The sequence below is a fragment of the Canis aureus genome, chromosome 3 (genome assembly GCF_053574225.1).
Source record: "Canis aureus isolate CA01 chromosome 3, VMU_Caureus_v.1.0, whole genome shotgun sequence".
Lineage (NCBI taxonomy): Eukaryota > Metazoa > Chordata > Mammalia > Carnivora > Canidae > Canis > Canis aureus.
Genome location: NC_135613.1, coordinates 40,138,713 through 40,155,799, shown reverse-complemented (window position 1 = coordinate 40,155,799; position 17,087 = coordinate 40,138,713). Strand labels below are relative to the sequence as shown.

At 43.3% G+C, this 17,087-nt stretch overlaps 1 long non-coding RNA gene across 1 annotated transcript; it reads left to right on the top strand.

Annotated features, from left to right (window-relative positions):
• Window positions 1-9,838: 9,838 nt before the first annotated feature.
• LOC144310705 (uncharacterized) lies at window positions 9,839-15,340 on the top strand. Its single transcript, XR_013376377.1, has 3 exons — window positions 9,839-10,096; window positions 12,468-12,592; window positions 14,748-15,340. It is a non-coding gene; the product is annotated as an uncharacterized LOC144310705 (long non-coding RNA).
• Window positions 15,341-17,087: the final 1,747 nt, after the last annotated feature.

The window sequence follows — 17,087 nt, the reverse complement described above, 5'->3', positions numbered from 1 at the left end:
AGGGAAATTTAAGTATAAATAGTAGGGCATTGGTTGGCTTTTTACAGACCTTCCACACATGTTGTCACTGTTAACCCTCCTTCTGGATAGGTGAGTCAGGCACTGTCTTTCTCACCACACAAATGAGGAAACTAAGGCTCAAGAAACTATAGGGAGTCACTCAACATCATTCACTTAGTGAGTGGTTGAATAGAATTCAACTCATTTATTTTTTTAAAAAAAGATTTTATTTATTTATTCATAAGAGACACAGAGAGAGAGAGAGAGGCAGAGACACAGGTAGAGGGAGCCGGACATAGGCTCCATTCACGGAGCCGGACATGAGACTAGATCCCAGGCCTCCAGGATCACACCCTAGGCTGAAGGCGGCGCTAAACCTCTGAGCCACCTGGGCTGCCCGAATTCAACTCATTTAATATTCCTCCCCAAAGCTCTGGCTATGATGTCTGACTTGGGAAAGAGTTGAGGCTTCAAATTTTTTTAAGTACCATTTTAATGTTTGGTTGGCTCTAACCATGATCAAAGGTAAATAAATGGACCCATTTCTTTTTAACAGCTTTATTGAGGTATAGTTGATATACAAAGAACTGCACATATTTAACATATACATTTTAATAAGTTTGGGCATACACAAACACCCATGGTACCATAACCATAATCAAGACAATAGACATATCCAATGCCTCCCAGAGTTTCCTTGGCCCCTCACTCTCATTTTAGGGTAAAGACTACTCTCTTTGGGGGTAAGTCTACCCTTTTAATACTGTACTGTTAACTACCAGCACTATGGTCTTATAGCAAATCTCTAGAACTTATTCATCTGGCCTAGCTGAAACTTTACACCCATTGAAGACAGCTCCCTGTTTCCTGCACCCCACAGATCCATCCTTCTTATCTTGGACACACACCACAATAAATTGCAGAGGTTCTTGAAGAACCACAAATGTCATGCAACTGAGCTGCTAGGATAATCAAAGAGAGGAAGACTGGGTCTTGACTAAGGCCATGGGTGCAAAGTATGAGCTTCTAGTTTACAGAAGGAAAGCTAAAAGGGAGCTCAGAAGTTTCCAGTCACCACATCGTACAGATGACAAAACCGAAACTTACAGAGTGAAGTAGCTAGCTCATGGCTACACAGCTGGTAAAGAACTAATTCCTAGTCCAGTGCCAGTTTCATTACATCATGCAGAGGATATTTTGCAGGAACGGGAAAGGAGTGAATAACTATCTCTGGTATCACAGCTGAAAAGAGGCCTGGGCAAGTGAAGAAATAGTGAATCAGATAGGAGAAAGAAAACGGTTAATTATCTAAACCAAAGGGATGTCTATAAAATCTAGGCTGGTACCTGAAAGATTTACCCAAACATGTTCAGACAGTCAAAGGATAATTTTCAGGAAAAATAAGGGAGGGTGGAGATGAGAGCAACAGTCTAGGACTCTACCTTGGTGGTAAGAGCTATATGAGCTGAACTGGTTCTCTATTCTCTGCTCTTTGTGGCTTTGGGCAGTTCAAAATATCTCCCTCTGATTTCCTTCTCAGTAAAATGTAAATATTATCAGCCCCACTTCTCAGGATTTTGATAGAATTCAATGAAATCATGAATGTGAAACTTATAAATTTAGGTTTCTCTTCCGTGAAGGCCTATACCACCAACAATTGTTTATAATACAGCACAGAATAAAGAATATAGATAGTTGTATTTATCCAAAAGGTTTTACAATAACAATTGTGTGTATGTGTTTATCTATACCAATTTATATCCATATCTATAATGTGCATATATATATATACATATATATATATGCGCATATACAAAATCTCCATTCCAAAACCTCCTTGAACAGAGGTAGGATAAATATGATTAACTAACTAACTAACTAACTAACTATGTATTTAAGAGAGACAGAGAAAAACACCATTAAGATAGAAATAAGGTGAGGAGTGCCTGGGTGGCTCAGTTGGTTGAACATCTGCCTTAGGCTCAGGTCATGATCCCAGGTCCTGGGATCAAGCACTGCATGGGACTCCCAGCTCAGCAGAGAGCCTGCTTCTCCTTCATCCACTCCCCCTGCTTGTACTCTCTCTGTGTGTCAAATAAATAAAATCTTAAAAAAAAAAAAAAAAAAGGTGAAACAAGGCCACGATTTGTATCCAAAATACATGCAATGGGGATGCCTGGGTGGCTCAGTGGTTGAGTGCCTGCCTTTGGCTCATGATGTGATCCCGGAGTCCCAGGATGAGCCCCACATTGGGCTTCCTGCATGGAGCCTGCTTCTCCCTCTGCCTGTGTCTCTGCCTCTCTCTCTGTGTGTGTCTCTCCTAAATAAATAAATAAAATATTTCTAAAAATACATGCATTGAAATTCTATGTACTTTTTAAGGGTTGATTTGCAATTTGACTTTGAATTTCCTAATAATTTTAAAAAGAAAAGGTCAAAACTTATGAAATATATGATATTCTGATGATTATAAAGTTCAAATTCAAGAAGCAATTTTCAAAAGCATCACAGACATTCTTAGGTCTGAGAAAACTGAACCCATAACCTCCTGCCACCACCATCACCACCGCTGCATACATATATACAGACCAGGGTTGTCATGAAGAGGACTAATCTTTACTATGACACATTGAACCAGGTACTCAATCCCTGGATGAAATTTCAGCCAGCATAAGGACAGAGGGAGTGGGAAGGATGGCAGCTTCTAAAATTACTATTTTAGGAACTCCTCAGCTATAGCTTTAGTGCCCTGGGCTAGTGGTACTAGTGTTCAGTACCTGGTAAATTAGCATGTGCCTAGCTCGACAACAGTATCTATAGACCCAGAAAATCCGCAACAAAGAAAGAAAGAACAAATTTAGGTTGACTCCGCTGACCCTGAGGTTTTTCAGACTCACTGTAATATTCCTAAGATCATATCCCACCCCCAAAAAATCACGTGGAGAGGAAGGAAATGGGAGCTGGAAAACCCAGTTGGCATGGACATTGAGTCTCAACTCTTTTTTTCCAGCCTGTGTCCTCTAGCTCTCCCACCTCTCTTGACCTCTATCTTTCATAAGGTGACTCAAAATGGGATCAGGAAAGGGAACTCCAGCAAGGGAAGTTATAGGATTGGGTTTGTTGTTGTGTTGGACACACAAGCAAAAACAAGTAGGTAGCTTGCCTCAAAGCCCAGTTGGTAGGCTAAGAATCAGATTACAAGTTTAAATAAATAAATAAATACAAATAAATTACAAGCCAACCAAAAACATGACAGAAGAAAAGTAAAAATAAAAAGCCTGTGGATCAGGCAGGGTAGGGAGAGAGGGAACTATGCTGGCAGATCCCTTTGGGAAATGGTAATCTTTTTTTTAATTTTAAAATACATAACATTTACATTTTAAGCATTTTGAATGTACAGTTCAGTGCCATTAAGTATAGTCACATTGTGACCATCATTACTATCCATCTCCAGAACTTTTTTATTATCCCAAACTGAAACTCTGTATCTATTAAATAATAATTTCCCATTCCCTTCTCTCCCCCAACGCCTAGCAACCATCATTTTAGTTTCTGTCTCTATGAACTTGACTAGGTACTTTGTATAAGTGGAATCATTCAGTGTTTGTCCTTTTGTAAGTGGCTTTTCTCATTTAGTATAATGTCTTCAAGGCCACTCATGTTGTGGCATGTGCCAGGATTTCTTTCTGTTTTAGGTTGAGAAATATCCCATGCTATGTATATACCACATTTTATTTATCCATTCATCCATTGATAGATGCTTGGGTTGCTTCCACCTTTTGGCTATTGCAAATAATGCTTCTATGAACATGGTATATAAATATGTTTAGATCCCTGCTTTCAATGTTTCTGGGTATATACATCAGAAATGGAATTACTTAATCATATGGTAATTCTATTTTTAATTTTTTTAGGAGAATATAGCTATCATAGTTTATCTTTGGAGAAAAAATTGAACAAAATCTTTAATGACTTGTTTCATTTATGAAGTTGATTTTGTGAGCACCAGGAATCTTGGATTCTAATCCCAGTTCTCCATTTAACTGAGTGCTCTTTGAAAATCATGTGAATTATCAGGACCACTCTCAGTTCCCTCATCTGAAAAATGATATCTTTGAAATAGTTGATATCCAAGGCCTTCAAAATTCTAAAGGTCTATAATTCTGTGTATTTCATTTTGCATGTGGGTTTATCCATTTATGTCTTCATTCATTCATTTTGGAAATGTTTTTTGAATGCCAGAGCAGGTGCCCCCAAAGATAAACAAAAGAGTAACCAGGGGAGGAGTGGGAATGGGAGGAGGAAGGCTGGTTTGATGGTTGAAAGAAGAAATAAAATGTACTGCAAACCAGTAGGAGAGTGGTTCTAAGATAAAGCTGAAGGGGTAAACGAAGGGAACGTTCTGGACCTAGTAACCAACTTTCAGATTTTCGACTTTATCCTGACATTAATGGGGAGCCATTAAAGGGCTTAAAGAAGACTGTGACAAGATCAGTTTGATTAAAAAAAAAAAAAAAAAAAAAAAAAAAAAAAAAAAAAAAAAAACCACTCTGACAATAGTGTAGAGAATGAATTGTTTAGGTTCAAAACAAGCTATCTTTTCTCCACTCCATTATCTCAATTTTCCCCTTTGCTTTCTAAGTGGGAAAAGTAGACAAGATGTCCCAGAACCTAACCTGCAAGAAAAGATATTTAAATCTGCATCATTTCATCTTGGAGAATACTATACTATGCTTCTCCTTACAATAAAAAATATTTGGTCACCATTTTCCCTAAACTGAGAAAACTACTCACCATGGTTTATTATATTATATTATTATATATAATAATATATATAATATATTATATTATTATATCACCATATATCACCATGATATATTAATGTCTCCAGGTCATTGGTTTGCCAATTAATATTTTAAGACCATGACATTATGGCAATTTTTTAAAAGTTTTGATAGATTATTATCCCTTTATCTACAAGGTTAAAAACTTAAATATCACACAATAGTATACTATCTTGTATGAGAAAAATTAAAATTCATATGGGACTCAGTGAAGTTTTTCCTTAATTGGGATACAAATAGTCTAGTTCTGGCTTTATATAATATTCTTTATGTAAATAATGCAGTATTATAGAATCAAAATTACACAGTGATACTGTTTTCCTTTTTTATACACCTCTTATTTTCTTCACTATGAAAGTTATGAGTCGTGCAGTGTCAGCAGATTGTATACCTATGAAAACAATGAATGATCCCTGAAGGACGCTATTTTTAATGGGTGAAGAAAAGAATTTGGTTTCTGTCTTAGATCACATGAGTACAGAAATGAGTTGTTTGGAAAAATACTCCAAGCCTTGATATGCAAGAATAACGCCTTGATTAACTGCAGATATTAAGATTCATTCAACTACTAATGCCTTGTTCAGTGAAATAATGTTGGAAAGAATGGCATTTATATTGAATAATATTTGGCAGTTTGGCATAGTTTTTACTTTGTATTTACCAAGGAAAGAAAACCAAAATGAGAGCAAAGAGAACTCATTATAAAGAGTGATGATGCTTAAAATCTCCAGTTTGTTAAAAGTAGGGCCAGGCAAAGAGTTGAAAAATTAAAGTTTCTGAGGTGCTTGGTATATTTTTGGTGTATTGAAAAATAAGTGCTTTTTCAAGAAAGAAGCCAAAGAATGGTGTTTCTGGTTTTAACATTATTCCTATGAGTTTGCTTGTCCTCCCAAGAGCTATAAAGTAGACAATAAATCAAACCTATTTTAATTTGCCATGAGATAGCAGATAGAAACAAAATTTTTCCAACTGGTCATCTGCCAAAGTATTTCTACTAGTCCTATTCACTTCAAAAATTTATACTTACTATTAAAAATTAAGAAAAAAAAAATGAACTATCAAATAAATTCAAGTCTGGAAAACATTTATTGAATGCCACCAAAGCCAGGCACTATATCAGGTTCTGGGGTTGCTGGAAAAGTAGGTGGTGATCTGGTCTTCAAAGAGGCAATTGACTCTAAGCAAGGCTGGGTTACATTATATGCCAGAGGCCAGAGCAGAATAGCCTTCTCCAGGTCAGTAAAAACATATGACATATTGTGTTATACCATATTACCGAGGCACATCCTACCTCCCTGCTCTCCTTCCAAATCCAATGACTTTTATTAGTAGGACTATCTTTTGAAAGTCTCTATTTGAACATTAGTTGCAATAAATCCTAATCCTTATGTGACAATATAACATTTGAGTTAATTTTGAAAATATAGTATGTATGATACTTGCTTTAAAGTATGTTTTAAAATATAGCTATTATAGCTACTTAAATACCTATAAAATATAGCTAGTATTTGATTTTGTTTCTTGAAGTCAAAGTTTGAGGCAATTGAATTTTATGTTACAGAAAGTTGAAAGACTCATCACAATATCAATATCAAGTGCCACTTAAAATGCTTTTGTATTTAATTTTTTTTTTTTTTTTTTGGTAATATGACCAGGTGAGAATTTTTCGCAGTAGATAACAATGATACAGGCACCCATATTTCCCAAGCTAAATGTTCCTTCTTGGAAAGCTACTGAAGAGTTTATAAAAGGTCATACTTTTTTTTTCTTTTTCTTTTGTAAGTTTGAATGTAAATAATGACTCAAATCCATAGTTTTACAAGTGTTTATATAGTTTTGACATTGTTATTTGATCACTCCAGTTGTTTCAATTGGCTCAAGTCTCTTGCTTTAATTTTTTTTTAATGTATAACAAGTACTTACTATTTGTCTTAAAGAGTATGCTAGGTACAATAATAAAAGGCTTCCATAAAAAAAAAAAAAAAAAAAAAAAAAAAAAAAGGCTTCCATGGACTGCAGATGAAATAATTGGATTAACTTTGAAGTGCCAAAAAAAAAAAAAAAAAAACAAAACAAAACTCTCCATTTTCACAGGTTAGGATATGAAAGTTTAGCCTCACAATCATCATTTGAAATTAAAAAAACACTTTACTGATAGAGTAATCTCAATATAGAAAATCTGAAGCTTTTTTTTTTTTTTACTATCATGTCACTTTAAAAATAAAAGCATGATCGGTTAAGAAAACACCATAACTAATGTATATAAAATTCAGATATTTATAAGTATCATCAAATGAAATGCCTGTTCACTTTAGTTCTAAAGCAACAACACATGAACAGTTTTACTAAACATTTCCTATAATAAGTATATTAAGAAAGGCTAGTTTGTAATTTTTCTTTAAAAACAAAAAACTTGATACCACAAAAGTTTTAAAAAGCTGACTCTCCTGCCTGAATAGGGTCTCTATATATATGGCAAATCATGGTTATATAGAAAATATTACAAAAAGTATTAATTCAGATAACCTTAGGGGAGTATTTCCAAATTTAGAGCCCTGCCTAATGGCCAACAGTGTTTGTTAGTTTTAATATGTTCACATGTGAATTAATACATTTTGGTATCCTACTTTTATAGTTGTAAATCAGATTTATGCCCAACTGTGAGGCCCTGGAATCTGGGTCTTTAAGCAAAACAGACAGTGGAGGTGTTGCTGCCAGCAAAAGTGTGGGTTTCCTCTGAACTGGTAGGCCGCTCTTCTGTGGAGCTAGATGTTAACACACTTTCATTTGTCTCTACTCTAATGACTGAATTAAAATACCCCTCTATCTCCGAGTCATTATAATGTGAAAATTGCACACTGTCTACACATCATGGGCTGTGAAACAGCAACCCAAACACACGACCAACTTAGTATGTTTTAAATGTTGGAGCAAATGGGGTGGTTGGTTTTGAATTCATTTGCACTCATTTTTACTACTTGAGACACGCTCATTAAAAAGCTGTATTTCAACTATGTTATATGTTCGCATTTAACTGAGCTGGATTTTTCACTGCACTGCTGCATCTGGCTTTTTAATTTGCCTTGAACAGGACTGTTCTTTCATATCATGGACAATTCAGGCAGGCATTATCAGGGAAAGTCAAGTCATTGGCTTGGCCTCTTTCTTCTCAATCTCTCCAAGGAAAATGGGGTCCGTTTCCACCACACCCCTGGTACCTACAGGTTGGGATTGCAGATAAAGATAGGAAGTACAGAACCCCCACACCCCACAGGGAGGGGGAACTGTATTACACGCACTTTCTTCAGGGCAGCTACTCATTTGCAATCCGCTCTGCACTTAAACCCTTTTAAGTTACAAACAAACTTTGGGAAAGTTACATCACCATAAACAAAGACACAGTTGCTTAAATTATTATTATGCAACACTGTGTCATTACTCACGCATGGACATTGCAATTATCTTCCCAATTTGGCAAATACCACCACAGCTTTGTATCAGCTTCAGAAGTAAAAATCAAGGATAAGCATGTCAGTGCCACCTTTACACATGGAAAAGGTCCCCCCCCACACACACACAGCCACACACTCACACACTCAGGTTTCATCCTGCAAACAAAGTGAGACGTCAAAGCTGTCTCCTACGTCTTTGGAATCCCCTATTTTCAATGTAAATTATCAGTCTGGTATCATCCTTCTGCTAGGCTATGGAGAAGAGCAATGCAGTAATAAATACAAGCAAGTGAAATTCTGGGCGTGCTTTTGTAAATCAAACAGGCACCAATACACATCTGGTAATCAATTTGGTAATTAACTGTATCCCTCAAAAAAAAAAAAAAAAAAAAAAGGTGTCTGTAACCACTGGGTTACGTCTGCCCCAGGTGATCTCTACAGATCTGGTAACCAGATTGTCCCCACTCCCACCCCATGCTGCTCTTCAGCCCCTGCATCGCTTGGTGTCTAAGCAGAAAACAAATCAAACATATTCCGGAAACATTTTTTAAAATTGAGTCTAGATTTAAAAAAAAAAAAAAAAAGGACCAGGTTGTAAAAAAGGAGAAAAAAAAAAAAAAAAGAGTGTAACTAGATGTCCAAGAAAAAAGCGAGAGCGAGGACAAACGACCCGCACAAGAGCCTAGGACCATTTTTCTCTCCTGCTGTCGCAGAGCTGACAGGAGGAGGATGGGGGTGAGGGAGGGAGGGAAGGGGTGGGGGGAGAAGACCATTTAAAGCATCATCTCCCTATCTGCAAAAGGTCTGGCCTCCCCAGTCCTGAGGAAGCGCTGGTAGCCATTTTCAATTTTTTTTTTTTTTTTAAGAGCCTAAAAGGAAAATAAAACAGAAAAGGTACATCTCCCTTCTTGCACCAACAGCTCGGCTCCTCCCTCCAAAGAACAAGTATTTAAAAAAAAATCTCAGGTACAAAACCCAATCCACATGCATCCAGTGAGGCTTCTGCAGTCAACTCGATTCGATTTGGCGAGTTGCACTGAAGGAGACGTGATCTTGAAAAATCAATCCGTGATCGCGCCCCCGCGCCGCCGCCGCAGCCGCCGCAGTGGCCACAAAATTAGCGGCTCCGAGGACATTTTTGCCGCAGTGCACGTCCGCCGTAACCACCGAGCACTCGGGTGAATAATGGAAGTACAGTGCGGAGACAATCAAGTTGATTTATCACGCAAAATAATTCACTGCTCCAGTCCAGCTCTCGGTCCTGTCACTTTAAATCACCAACGCGCGTATACACGGATCCCTGGGCCCCACACATGCATGGTACACGTGTGTGCGCGCGCGCAGAGCCCAGTGCAAGGATTCCAGGTGGCTTCACGCGCACCAAGGGGGCAAAAGAGCAAAAGGGCCCGTCACCCCAACCCCCTGCCCCCACCTTGTGCAGCGTGGACAAGTGGCTTGTAATGCAGCTTGGAGCAAAATAAAGTCTGAACAAAACTAGACTGTGAGACTAGCACGTCCCAGAGTGAAAGTGAGTGACGTTAACGCAGACTCTGTAAAGACCCGGAGCACTTGCAGGCAAAACTAAAATGCACACACACCCCCTTTTACTTTTTCTTTTTCTTTCTTTTCTTCTTCTTCTTTTTTTTTTTATAAAAGAAAGAAAAGAAAATCATTAACTGGGTTCAGATCTAAAATGCTGCTTTTAAAATGCACGCACATGTTGAAGACTCAGCGACTGTAATTTCTTGGGTAAACATCTGGTGAAGACATTCCAGGAACACATCTGAAAGGAAGAAAGGCGTAAGACAGCCCCTTCTTTATATATCTTGGGTCAAAAAAGGGTTGTTAAAACTTTTTTTTTTTTTTTTTAAGCGTGCTCTTGATCTAAATATCTTTATGAGCTCTAGCGGTCAGTTTGGTTTGGGAGAAGAGGTTTGAGCTGGAGCGGGGAGACCTGGGTCTCAGACACAATGGAGTGTGAGGTTGGGCAAATCTCTTTCCTTATGGCCTTCTTTTCTCTCCTGTAAAATCGCAGGCGGTAAATGATATGCTTTCTAAGTTTTGTGTTTTATGTTTCCACCCTACACACACACACACACACACACACACACACACAGACACTCCATGATTCTATTTAGGAGGGAATGATGATGGGGTGGGGGATGTATTAATATAGAGAGAAAAAGAGGTCACATTCTTCAGGTGGCATCTGTTAAGACTGGTGGTGATGAAAGTGATGAGTCCAGTATGCCTGAGTCCTTAACAATAAAGATTGTGTCTATATTAAGAGCTGCTATTGTCCAAGTATATATAGCATATAATGAGTGCTCTTTGAGAATGACAATGTAATCTTGTAATTATATATATTTTTTTTAGGGGAGGGGAGAAGAAAGGGTCAGCCAAAAGGATTTTGAGACTGGAACACTTTTCAGTATTCTTGTTTACTTGTAATCTGTATATGAAATGTATTAAATGCTTGGATAATTCAGAAAACATAACTTTTTAGTGGGTAAGAATTCTTCTGTACCAGATTGGCTGTCTAGATCTACTGAATTAATAGGATTAATTGCTCCCCATCTACTTTTTCAGAAAACAATTCTAAGCAGAGACAGGCAGGGGCCACTGTTTGGCACCCCCCTTTATCTCTCTAGTGAGTGGTCAAGAGTGTAGGTGCTAGAGCCAAACCATTAGCTAGTTTTGGAATGCACTAGATGAGTAATCATTGGCATATTATTTGCTTTAGTTGTGCCTCAGTTTCCCACATTTCTAAAATGGGGATTATACCGGCAACTAATTCATAGGGCTGTTGTCAGGATTAAATGAGTTATCATATTAAAGTGCTTGGAACAGAGCATGGCACATGTAACAAACAGCTCAATAAATGTTAGAGGTTATTATGACTCTAATGTAAACACAGGGAAAGCAACGTTAGATATAATAGAGGAATCTTTGAGCTGCTCCTGGATTTCAACTAAGGCCTCTAAGCACTTTATTTTATCTGGCTTTTATGTCAGCTTAAAGCGAGGAGCTCAGCAGTCTTTATTATTATTAAGAATAGGCCAGAACATTCCCTACCAAAACTCCATTCCCATACATACAGTAGTTGGGAAACTGGAGAATTCTCCACTTGATCAGATAAATGCAAATATGTAACATTGGCTCTATATGTTGAATGTATACTTACTAATGTGTGTTTTGACTATGCAGGTGGGAGGAAGCCAAGTTTTGTTTTTGTTTTTGTTTTTTTCTTTCCCCCTTTGGAGAGAAGTTTCTAAGGCATCAGCTCCTGTTTCTGTTGTGATACTCTTTCGGGTACAACTTGTTACCTTAGGCCTAGCCTCTGTCATTGAACTATGAAGTCAAAACAACCCCAAATCTCTGGCGTGCTCCCTTTGTGTGATTATTAGTTTAAAGGGGAAAAGCGACATCCTGGATTTCTCTCCTCTCTTAATGACCCCCAGAGTGCAGACTTGAACGAGGCTTTAGGAAGGGTCATAGGCATGGAATGCTTCAGGGAGGAATTCCACTAGTGTTTGCAATTTGGGATTGGAGGCGAGCTGCAGTTAAGCTTTATAGAGGAAGTGGAGATTAGGTGTTTTTCCAGAACAAGATAGGTGCTGGCTCAGTTCTCTGCTTGTTGGAAAGTCATGTCCCACTTCTTTCCTCCAGTGCCACCTGAAGCCCTGGTGCACTAACTCTTCCACCAAGGGCCAGCGCAGAGACCAAGCTGGCAGGCCTGGGACGCCCCAGAGTGGCCGGCGACATCAAGTTTAGAGGGCTACAGGCGCCCGGGGTTAAGTTCAATTTGGGACAGAAAGCGCCTCACTGAGAGCGCTGGGAGAAAAGTTGATTGTTTCCAAGCGCTAGCGTGAGTGCTCCAGATATCCTTGGTCAGCTTGATGAACACAATATCCTAAATAAATGCATCCCTAAAAGAGGGTGCGCTGCCTTCTACTCCACCTGCTTGCCTTCTTCCTTCCCTTTGTGGCGGCGGAATGAAACTTCAGCAGGTGAAGACTCCCACCCCTCCAGCGTTATCACAAGCGCACATCCCTTCTCCTACACAGTCCCTGTAAGGTGCCAGGGAGGAAATCCATGGTACCTATACTTTCAAAACTTTCCGGAGCCAAAGGTGAGAAATCTGGCGACTTCCTTTCCTCCCCACCCGCAGCCAACTTAGCATCCAGAGACCGTGCGTCGTCTGGCCTCGCAGACCTTTCCGAGACGTCTGGCGTCCGGGGGACGACTTCCCTGATCCCAGTCCCTAGTGGACCGCGGACTTTACCAGCTTCAAAGGTACTGGGCAAATTAAGAGTAAATAAATTAAATTGTGCGCTCCATCAGCACCAACCGGGACGACGGGGATCCCGCATTGCGGGCCTGGAGAGGGACGGGGGCGAGGGCAGGTGGAAGGACCAGGCGGGAGGCGCGGGAGCGCCGGGCAAGGTCACGACCGCGAGGCCCCGGGAGGAGGAGGCCAAGGTGCGGGGCGCAGCGGCCCGGCGCCGCCCTCGAGGCCCCGAGCTGACCCCCGGCGCCCCCTCCTCCGCACCCGCCTCGCGCAGCCCTGGGGGAAGAAGGGGGCGGCGCGGCAGAAGCGACCCTTACTTTCCTGGTGGAAGCCGAAACCCGCGGGGCTCCCGGGCAAGTTGTCCTGGCAGAAAGATCGGATGCCCAGCACCACCGAACCTTAGCAGGGGCTCTCTGCACCGGCCCCCTGCCCTAGTGGCGACCTGTGAGAAACTTCGTCCCTCCCCTCAGTGTCTTCTGGCCCCGGGAACTTGGCCCGGGACGGCCTAGTTCCCCTTATTAATCCGTGGTCCCACCACCTCAGCAGCCCCTTCTCCCTAAGGGACTTTGGGGGGGGGGTGTCTTCTAATGAAGGGAACAAGTTCAATGTTTTTTTTCCTTTTGAGGAGAGTATTGTGTGACTTTAAAATCTCCTAGGCGTTAAAAAACTAAGCCAGACCAAACAGCAAAACCAAAAACAAAAAAAGCCACTTTCACATGAGTATAGAGTGGAATCAATCCAAACCTTCCTTGGGCCCGGCTGAGTCCTTGGTCAGATAGTCGAGTTCCTGAATCTTTCAGGAAAACAGAGCTCCTTTCACACACTTCTGGAGGCGACTTAATAAGACTGCAATATATTACCACGTTTAAAAGGTTTTGCAGAGGCAAGGTTTCCTAAAAGCGACTTGCCAGCGATGCATGGAAAAGCAAATCCGCTTATAGAGAGGAGCCGCTAAAGAGGAAGGGGGGAAAGGCAGGACCGAGCCCCAATTAAAAACCGCAGTTTCCAACTTTTGAACCAAAGCCCTGATCATTGTGGGACCCTGGGGCGGGGGGAATGTAGTGACTGCCGCTGGAGCCGACAGGTTGTAGACCTCCAAGGCTCTTTGCACTGCTTTCTGGAAGTCCCCAGACTTTTTCTTCCGGTAACCTTTCCCCTCAACAGCCAAAGTTAGGTCTTCCCCCCTTTGTGTTTTGTGGGTGTTTGGACCCTGTTATGTGTGTGTGTGTGTGTGTGTGTGTGTGTGTGTGTGAAGCCTTGCTCCTTAAACACACGAAGTGCACAAGTTCTCATTCTTTAGCTGGCAGTCTGTGGACTCAGGATGGGAGTGTGGGTGCCAGCGCAGGTGAAGTTAGGTGCTTGTGCCAGTTTGTTGTCTGAGCCCTCACCCCACAGAGTGGGCCTAACACAGCTCTTATCTCCACAAACTTTTGTTGGAGTTTCTAAGAGAAATCACCACCCTCATTATTTTTGAGCTGAAGGTTTCTGTGTTTTGTGTCATGAACTCAAGAAAAAAAACTGCAGATTTTGTTAGTTTTGTGATTTCTCAGATTTTATAAAGGTCTTGGACCCCATAACTCTGGGTGGGTGGGCGGGGGGAACAAATCACTGAGTCTTTTGCCGGGGAAGTATCACCTGCCAGCTTCATGAGGGTGAAGATAAGGACTGCTTCCCATAAACTTTAAAACATCTAAACACAGTACACCAAATCTCAACTCCCCTGCCTTTGGGAACACACACATACATCCCCCAAGTATTTCTGGTCCTCTTGTGGTTACTCGACTATTTTGTAGCACCTTCTCAAACTGTCTCTTTGAATGGCCATTCTAACTTTTACAAAGTTTCTTGCTGTTTAGCATGATAAGTTGCACTTGCCCTGTGTGCAACACAAGCTTGCTTTTGAGCCCTTGACATGCTTTCAACCCTATCCTAGGAGTGTTTTAAAGGCTACATTTTAGCCTTAGGGATAAAAATGTTCCTTTCATCCTGTATATGGAGAATGCTGGGGGGCAAAGTGGCCAAGTTTGTAGGAAACCCGATCTCTTAGCTTTGCTAACATCAGGAGGATAGTTTCAACATGCCAGTCCTTGCCTGCTCAAGTGCCAGGGCAGGGTACTCGGGACACACCGCAGCCCAGTCTTCTGTTTCTCTGACCAGCAGGTCTGGCCTCCAGCGCCGAGGATGCCGGTGGCGTTAGGGATGTTGCGCACACCTGCAGATTTTAAAGCAGCCCACCGGAGATCACATCGGGAGGATCCGTTTTTCCTTCGGGCTACCTAATAAAGCAAAGAGCTAGACCTTCACAAAAGGAAAAACATTTTGTTTAAGCCTGTCCTTTCTTAGGAAGCGCACAGAGACCAGGCCCACCGATATTCCGGATAAACTTAACGCTACCAGAAATGTGCGGTGCATTTGACTTGGGCTGGGGACTCATTGAAGACCAGACTCTTAGAGTTAAACTCGCCTCTCTCTTTTTTGTTTCCATTGCTCTAGTTTTCCTCCGGTCTCTTTCCTTCTCAGTGTTCCCTACCTCCTGAAGTGAGTTAATAAAAACATCACCCCATTATATATACATATATAAAGTAGACACTAAAATTGAGAGTTAATGTTGCAACCAAACTCTTCGGGAATCTACCGGTCTGTTCACTGCATCTTTGCGGCTTGTAATGACAGCCACTATTGTTCCTAAACTTCACCAAACTAGTTCTTTCAAGTTCTTTGAGAAAGTGTAATAAACGCTAATTGGAAAAACACCACCACCACCCAACTCTCCTGTATTTTATTTGCTCAGATCAAGGAAGAGGACTCTAAGCAAAGTAATAAACTTTACGTAGGTTATTTTTTAGCTACCGCATTTTCCGTAGCTATTTTTCCTACTTAACTAAATCGTGCAGCTTCTTGCGATTGCACGTCTCCCTCCCCCCTCCTGTCCTCACTAACCCACTGGGCAGTTCTCCCCAAAGGAGTCCGCCCGTGGTGGAAACCCTCCTAGAGGGACCTAGGACCTAAAGCGCTCAGTTTCAAAAGTCCTGGAGAAAATGTCTTCTCCAGAAACTACAAATGGAGCAAACCATTTACCTAATTCATTCAAGAGCCTCTATAGGAAGGACTTTGGAGGACGATGATCCCCATAATGCGATACTAATGGAAATCCCCTTAGCGCGTCTCTCCTGGGCCCGCGAGGGACGGCGTCCGCTCCCTGCCTGCCGTCCAGAGGCCCTGGCCCGCGGCCCCTCCGCATCTGCCCCCAGATGGCACCCCCAGGGCGCCCAGCGACGGCGGCGACTCGCGACCCCGCCGGGGCCACTCTCCGATCCGCGCTGTCACGCGACCCTGGCCACCCCCTCCCCGCCCCCCAGCGCGAGCCACTCCTCCTGCTCTCCCTTCCTTCCCTTCCTCCCCAGTGACATTTGTGGGGGCTGGGGTGGGGTGTCAACTGGGAACATTCCCTGCCTCGCGTTGCCCACTTGCTCTGCCTTCTCCCCACCCCCGGCTGGATTGGGATTGAAATCCGGGAATTCAACTTTGCTGCAAAATCTCGGTTTCCTAGGGAGGGGCTGGAGGGAAGGAAGACCCTGCGGAGCCCGCGGGCCAAGCAGCCCCCCACCCCCACCCCACCCCGCCGCCCGGCCTTCCCGCAGGGAGGATGAAAGCGCAGGGCCCCGGGAGGGGCCCCCGGGCTCCCTCCCCCGAGGGGGCGAGAGCTTGGGGCGGGGAGGGGGGGGTGTGTGGGGGGAGGAGGCCGAGGCCAGGCGGCGAGCGCGGGGCGGGGGGCCTCAGGCCTCGAGGGTACCCGCCCCCCCTTCCCAGGCAGGGGAGCTCATGGCCCTGCAGGTGCACCCCCGCCCCCTTTAAGGCCCCTCCGTGGAAACCGCCTTCCGGCCCAAGTTCTGTTCTTTGAGGCTTTGAACGAGGCCTTTCAGAAGTTTTTAAAGCTGCCCCGCCCCGCCCAGCACTCACGGGGTCACACTCCCCCCGGTCCCTCCACCCCCGCCACAGCTGCCGGCCTAGGGGGGTGCGGGACGGGAGCGGAGCGGGCAGGCCCGAGGCCCCCGGGATCGGGGCACCACCCAGGGGCGGCTGGCTCGGCCCAGGGCGCTTGGAGATCCGGCGCCGGAGCCCTGCCTCGGAGGAAGCGCAGGCTAACTGCTCGCCCGGCGCGCCAGCCCCGAGTGGGGGGCGGCGGGGAGCGGGGACGAGAAGAGACCCGGGCGGCGGGTGGGGTGGGGGGCACGGCCGCCTCGCCAAGGTTCCTTTGCAAAACTCTAGCCAAGGGACTATTTTAATTGGCCTTTAGGGGAGGCAGTTAGAGACCCGCGTCCTGGGTCTGCAAGTTCCCCCGCGCGAGTCAGGGCGCCACCTACAGGCAGCTCCGGGTAGCAGGAGGGAGAGGGAGCCGCCCGCCCTGTGCGCGGCCCTCGGAGCGGGGCCTGCGGAGTCCAGAGCCAGCTTTCGGCGGCAGGGAGTTCCGTGCTCCAGAGCTACGGCTCTGTTGGCAGC